This window comes from Hypanus sabinus, unplaced genomic scaffold (assembly GCF_030144855.1).
Source record: "Hypanus sabinus isolate sHypSab1 unplaced genomic scaffold, sHypSab1.hap1 scaffold_613, whole genome shotgun sequence".
Classification (NCBI taxonomy): Eukaryota; Metazoa; Chordata; class Chondrichthyes; order Myliobatiformes; family Dasyatidae; genus Hypanus; species Hypanus sabinus.
This window is the reverse complement of record NW_026781469.1, coordinates 125,934-132,645: the sequence shown is the minus strand read 5'-3', so window position 1 is coordinate 132,645 and position 6,712 is coordinate 125,934. Positions and strand designations below refer to the sequence as shown.

At 39.3% G+C, this 6,712-nt stretch overlaps 2 non-coding genes across 2 annotated transcripts; both read left to right on the top strand.

Moving 5' to 3' along the window:
- Nucleotides 1-5,812: 5,812 nt before the first annotated feature.
- On the top strand, nt 5,813-5,885 carry trnaa-agc (transfer RNA alanine (anticodon AGC)). The gene has a single exon. It is a non-coding gene; the product is annotated as a tRNA-Ala (tRNA).
- A 509-nt stretch (nt 5,886-6,394) lies between these two features.
- On the top strand, nt 6,395-6,480 carry trnay-gua (transfer RNA tyrosine (anticodon GUA)). Its single transcript is given in 2 exon segments — nt 6,395-6,431; nt 6,445-6,480. It is a non-coding gene; the product is annotated as a tRNA-Tyr (tRNA).
- The last annotated feature ends 232 nt before the right edge of the window (nt 6,481-6,712 follow it).

Sequence of the window (6,712 nt, the reverse complement as noted above, 5' to 3'; positions counted from 1 at the left end):
TTGTGACAACCACCTCTGATATCTGGCAATGGTACATCACACGTGCTGTGGCTTGTCCTTTCATGGCCTCTTGTCCTCTGGCCATGGTTCACCCTCTTCTGTTTCCATATCCACTGCCTGCTCTGTGAGGTATTCCCTTAAGTGCCATAGGGACCATCTTCTTGACATATTCATGAGTGTTTCTCATTTCATCCAGGACTGGGGCCTTGACACTTCCTAGTCCCCGTCGTCCTTTATTCCAGTGAGTGTATTGTCGCTGGACGATGGACTTTGGATAGAATCCTCCGTGTCTTGTTAGAAGTCTCCGGGTATTGATATTGTTTTTTGAGGATAAATTAATATATTTCGACCAAGATTACACACCCCGCGGTCCTCCAGAAACGCAAAGAATACTCCGACGTGAAACGAGCATTAAAGAAAAATAAGATTAGATTTCAAACTCCGTACGCTGCTAAACTTCGAGTGTTTTATGACAATGGGATGCAGTTGTACCAGACAGTGGAAGAGGCGACTACAGACATGAAGGCCAGAGGGTTGCTCGTCAGCATGACCAAAACGAAAGAAAGCCTGGCTGGGGAAATATCCCGCTTGGCTTGGGAAATAGTGCGAGAAACGAGAAGGCAGGAGATGGGAGGAAGCCGAGAGAAACATATCAGTAAGAGATCGGGAGTGTCGCAAAGACAATCCTCACCCCCTTCAGAAGAGCCATAAGATTTGGCTAACTTTAAAAATGCTGAGAAGACAAACGAAAGCAAAAGTACACGGTGATATACCTATCTCGAGAAATACATTATAATGTGTATTTTATATTACTTAGCAAATGCGAGGAACGCTGCAGATGCTGGAAATTCAAACAACAACACACACAAAATGCTGGTGGAACACAGCAGGCCAGAAACGTCGACAGCGCTTCTCCCGACAGATGCTGCCTGTCCTGCTGTGTTCCACCAGCATTTCGTGTGTGTTGTTGTTTATATTACTTAGTTGTTATTCTCTATTCGCTCACTTACTCCTTTTTCCCCAGCGAAATGTGAATATATATATATATGTGTGTGTGTGTGTGTGTGTGTGTGTGTGTGTGTGTGTGTGTGTGTCTGTGTGTGTGTGTTTGTGTGTGTGTGTGTGTGTGTGTGTGTGTGTGTGTGTGTGTATTTCCGTGTGTATATAGAGAGATAGGAGTAAACAGGGAAATCTTTTCTGTGTAATGGATTTGTTCACTGACATTTATGAATACTGCAATGGGGGCCCTCAACTCACAAGTAGGAGGGGTTATCCCCACAGCTGGACATTTCCTCTAGCTCAACGCAGGGTCGTCTACTAGAGACCTCAGCCTTGGAGTCACACGTTTGTTGACGTTTTTGTTATTATTTGCGTTTTTGGGTTCTTATTTGTACAGGGAGTAAATCGATTAAGTTTTATTCTAATTTCAATGATACATTGACAGATAAATACTGATGGATAAGGACAAGATAAAATTCATTTATTTTAATGTAAATGGGCTATTAAATCCAATCAAACTTAAGGGAATCTTATCCAAAATGAAAAAAAAAGAACAAGCCCATTTGGTATATTGACAGGGAACTCATTTAAGTGATAATGTTGAGTTTGACCTACAAACAAAGAATACTATTTGGAAACTAAATTCAAGTCTAATAAATGGTCAGTACTTTAAGGAACAAATTAAAAAAAGAAATTGTCTCTACTTAGAATTTAATGATAATGGAGAGGTTTCACCTCCCATTTTATACGATAATCTGAAGCGGTCTTAAGAGGGAAAATTATAGTGATATCTTCAAATAAGAAAAAAAAGGAATAAAGCATAAGGGGATTTACAAAATAAGCTGATAGAACTAGAGAAAAAAACACAAATTGTGTTTGGCACAGGATACGTTAGGGGAAATTAAAAGAATTAGGAATGAAATAAATAATTTGGCTACGAAAGAAATCAGGAAAAATTAAATGTCTCTGAAACAGAGACATTATGAAAGTGAATCGAAATCTATATTGGCGTGGAAACTGGAAAAATAAATTAGCAGAAAATACAATTCATAGAATTCGGGACCCAAGAACGAAAATGATAAAAAATAAGCGAAGTGAAATTCAAGAAGCTTTTGAAGAGTTTTACAAAACACTATATTTCAAAGTTCCAGGGGTAAGCATAACCCAAATTGACACCTTCTTGAAATCTCTAGAGTTACCCACTGTAAGCGAAGAACAAAATAGAAGTATGACTGATGACATAACTGAAGTTGATTAAAAAGCTTCAATTAGTCGGCTAAAATTAAGCACGTCAGCAGGATCAGATGGGTATACGGCAGAGTGGTACAAAGAATTTAAAGATGAGTTAATTCATGTTTTACTCCCCACACTGAACTGGGCTCTAAAAAAGGCACAAATGCCACCCAGTTGGAAGGAAGCGATAATCTCAGCTATACCGAAAGAAGGCAAGGATAAAATGGAATGCGGGTCATTTAGAACAATATCCGTTCTTATTGTAGATTATATGTTATTTACCTCCATCGTGGCCAAATGATTAGAGGAGTTTCTACCCATACTGATAGGTGATGATCAGACTGGTTTTATACGACAACGCCAGACACAAGACAGTATACAAAGGACACTTCACATTATGGATCATATACAAAACAATAAGATCGAAGCAATAGTGGTAAGTATGGACGCTGAAAAAGCATTTGATTCGGTTAATTGGAATTTATTCTGCAGAGTTTTACATAGATTTGTTTTCCAAGACACAATTATTAAAACGATACAGACGCTAAATGGCAATCCTGCTGCTAGGATTAAAGTCACTGGATGTTTAATAAATAGTCTTACCCTAGAAAGGGTTACGAGACAGCGTTGTGCATGGCCACCACTACTCTTCGCACTATCTTTGGAATCATTAGCTCAATACATTAGACAAAATGAAGATATCAGGGGAATTACTATTAAAGTGACAGAGCATAAATTGGCTTATTATGCGGATGACATTTTGATCTATCTAGGGGAACCAGCATACTCTTTACCTAAATTGATGCAATTCTTTGAACAATATGGTCAATTATCAGAATACAAGATCAACATAGATAAAACCCAGCTACTTTCATATTACTATAGCGCACAATAGAAATTGAAAGTCGGTACCCGTGGGCATGGCACACAGTCTTTCACATATTTGGGAGTCATTATCCCAAAAGATTTGGCAAAATTGTCACAATGTAGTTATCAGCCTTTATATAAAAAATTAAGCAATATGTGGCATGATGGAGCCTGATTCATTTTTTCAGTTCAAGGATTAAGTCTATTAAAATTAATATACAGCCCAGACTGTTATATCTCCTTCAGACCTTACCAATAGAGATTAATCAAAATCAATTAAATCAATGGAACAAGATGCTATCAAGGTATATTCGGCAGGGTAAAAGGCCTAGAGTTCGTCTCAAAACTTTGCAATTAGCAAAGGAAAAGTGGGGATGGGGCCTACCTTCTCTTAGAGATTATTATTTTGCAGCACAGTTGAGAGCTGTGATATGTTGGTGCAAACCAGCATATGACGCTCAATGGAAAAACATTGAGGAGCGGGTACTTCCCATCCCCATACAAGCAATTTAGGCTGATAACAACCTGCAAAGTTACATAAATACTATTGATAACCCATGGGTGAAATTGACTCTTAAAATATGGATAACTACTATAAATGAATATAATCTAGAGGGAGATATTGCAATTCTTAAATGGTGTGCATATGACTCTGATTTTACAACAAATAAATTGGATGCTAGATTTATGGACTGGACAGCTAAAGGAATAACAGTTCTTTGCAACATAATGAAAGAAGGAACACTGTTCAGTTTTGAAATGCTTAAAGAGAAACTCTTATTAGAAAAACAAGATTTTTATCGGTATTTACAAATGCGACAATATGTTTGTAAGACGCTTAAAAATGTAACCAAGGCAAATACATGGTTGATAGAACTCTTTAGAAAAGCATATAATTCAGATAACGGTAGTAGAATCATTTCAAGCATGTATAAGGGAGTGGCAAATCTAAATCACATTCGACTTCATACATTAAGTCAAAATGGGAGAAGGAAGGAGGGATAATTATGTCTGAGGAAGAATGGTCATCAATATGGGTATATCAATGGCAGTGCACCAATTCACAGAAATGGAGGGAGTTCGGATGGAAAAACTTAATAAGATATTTTATTACACCTTCTCAGAAATCCCATTATGATGGTAACCTCCGTTTGCTGATGAAATTGTGGAAATCAAAATGCAAATCATTATCATATTATTTGGGACTGCCTTTTTAACAAAAACTATTAGAGGGGGATACAGAATACCCTAACAAGTGATCTTTAAATGTAAAATACCCTTGAAGAGTAAGACCATATAATTTAGATGTATACCTCAAGAATGGATGAAATGAGACAAATATTTAATGAACATACTGTTGGTGGCTGGTAAAAAGACTTTTACTAGAAAATGGTTATCACAGGAGAGCCCAACTTTAAATACATGGATGGAAATTACAATGGACATTTGCAAAATGGAGTAGATAACAGCATGTGTTAATCATAAGCTGGAACAATTATATTCATACTGGGGAAAATGGTTTAACTGAATAATGCCTCATAGGCCTGATTTTAATCTCACAGATCAATGAATCTGTTGTAAAAAAAATCACTCCCTACCTGTACATAGTTCTTTCCTTTTGTTTGTTTTTTTTTATTTCCACTGTTTTTTATAAGTGTATATCCCAGATAAATACTTTGTGGAAATTCTGTGATATATAGGATTATATGATATATATGTACAATGTCTGAAATACATCTTATGGAGCTCTTTGTTTGATGAACTTGTTATATACCCCGTCACTGGGTGTCTGAGCAGCAGAGAGAGAAGAATCCGTTGGAGTCTGGTGGTACCAAACTAAAGCTGTTTATTAGTAAACTACACAATACAATATCAAAAATGCAAATATACATATAAAACAAGTTAGCAGTAATAAACCTAAAACGTAGGAATAATAATAAGCAATAATAAACAAGCTCTATCGATGTCCAGGGGTAAATGAATTGTCATAGGAAAGTATAGAGTTCAGTTCATAAATGCTGAGGTGGTTATACTTGTGTTGAAAACGTTGGAGAGAGAGCAAGAACGACAGAGAGCGAGCGAGCGAGATGTAACAGCAACAGCTGTGGCAGGAAAACCTTTTGTGGCCTTCTTAATCCGTCGTGTCGTTGTGTTCATTTAGTTATAACCCCTCTGTTCTTCAGCTAGACCGTTCTCTTGTGGTGGACTCATCACTCTGGCATGAGTGGACACACACACAATTCCCCACCGTCCCTGCTGTAACACTGTGAACTTTACTGACCGATCTCCTGGTTCGGTCTCCGAGGCCCCCATCTTTCTGAGGGTTCCCAACACTCAGTCAGTGTCCACTGGTGTGTCTGAAGGGTGTCTCTCCAGACCTGTCTTTTAACCCCACTCACGGGGTCTCAGCTATCCATAGAAGATAATTTAGAAATTGACAACATTCCAAACAGAACAGCCTTGGATTAACAATGTTTCCAGAGAGGGCTGTTTGTTACACAGTCATTGTAATTGTCGGTATCCCGGGTAAGTACCTTTCGATTACTGATACGGAAGCAGAGACCTCACGCCGCTCTCAGCTACTGCTGAGTGAGTGAGTGAGTGAGTGTGTGTGCCTGTCTGTGAGCTGCTGATTGTGCATCGGTGAACAGTGGCAGGCATGCAATGATGTTTGTCCAACGGAGCAAATTATAGGAGGCTAGCGCGATGTGCTGGGGAATTAGCTCAAATGGTAGAGCGCTCGCTTAGCATGCGAGAGGTAGCGAGATCGATGCTCGCATTCTCCATCGACATTTTGTATTCAGAGGATTCGTTCAATCAAATTCCTGAACTAAGAATGCACAAAAGATGCGGTTGGCGCAGAGCGAGCGGAAAGTATCTCAGTCAAAGGGTCGGGAGAAAATGTCGTAGGTTTGCTGCTTTGAAAGCAGATTGGAGGGAAAGCCGGCTGGCAGCTGGTGTTTCAGTAATGGATGAGCTGCAGGCGACGATTCCGGCATAAATCAGGTGAGTGGTTAGAAGGACATTGCCCTGGTTACTGGGTGAAAAGAGAAAGCTGAGTAACCTTTGATTTGAACGGGCGAGGACGATCAAAGAGCTGTGTTGGAATCGTAGTGTCCCTAGAATTGTCAGAAGCGCGGTGATCGGCGTCATCCCGTGGCCTGTGGCCCCCAGTGCTGGAAGGACGAGATAGTTGCCACAGGCAGGCTTTTGCCATCGGTCGACAGATGCCAGGCTGAAATCTGCATAATGATTGTCGGTAGGAGCCAACGTGGAGAAACTTGATGTCACTTTTCCTTCGATAGCTCAGTTGGTAGAGCGGAGGACTGTAGAGGAAATGGAGTCATCCTTAGGTCGCTGGTTCGATTCCGGCTCGAAGCATCAGGACTTCTTTTACTGCGCCCGTCATCAATTCCATACCACAGCCTCGCCATGATTGAAATTCCCCCGCGAACATGGCATTTGTGGACAAGCAGCTGGAATTTCTTTTATACCATGTTAACATCATTTTGAAATTATGCCAAAATGTTTCGACATCTTTGGTAATATAATAATGAAATACTCTGAATTTAACTGTATTAATGAATATAATCCATAAATGTGCTAAACACTA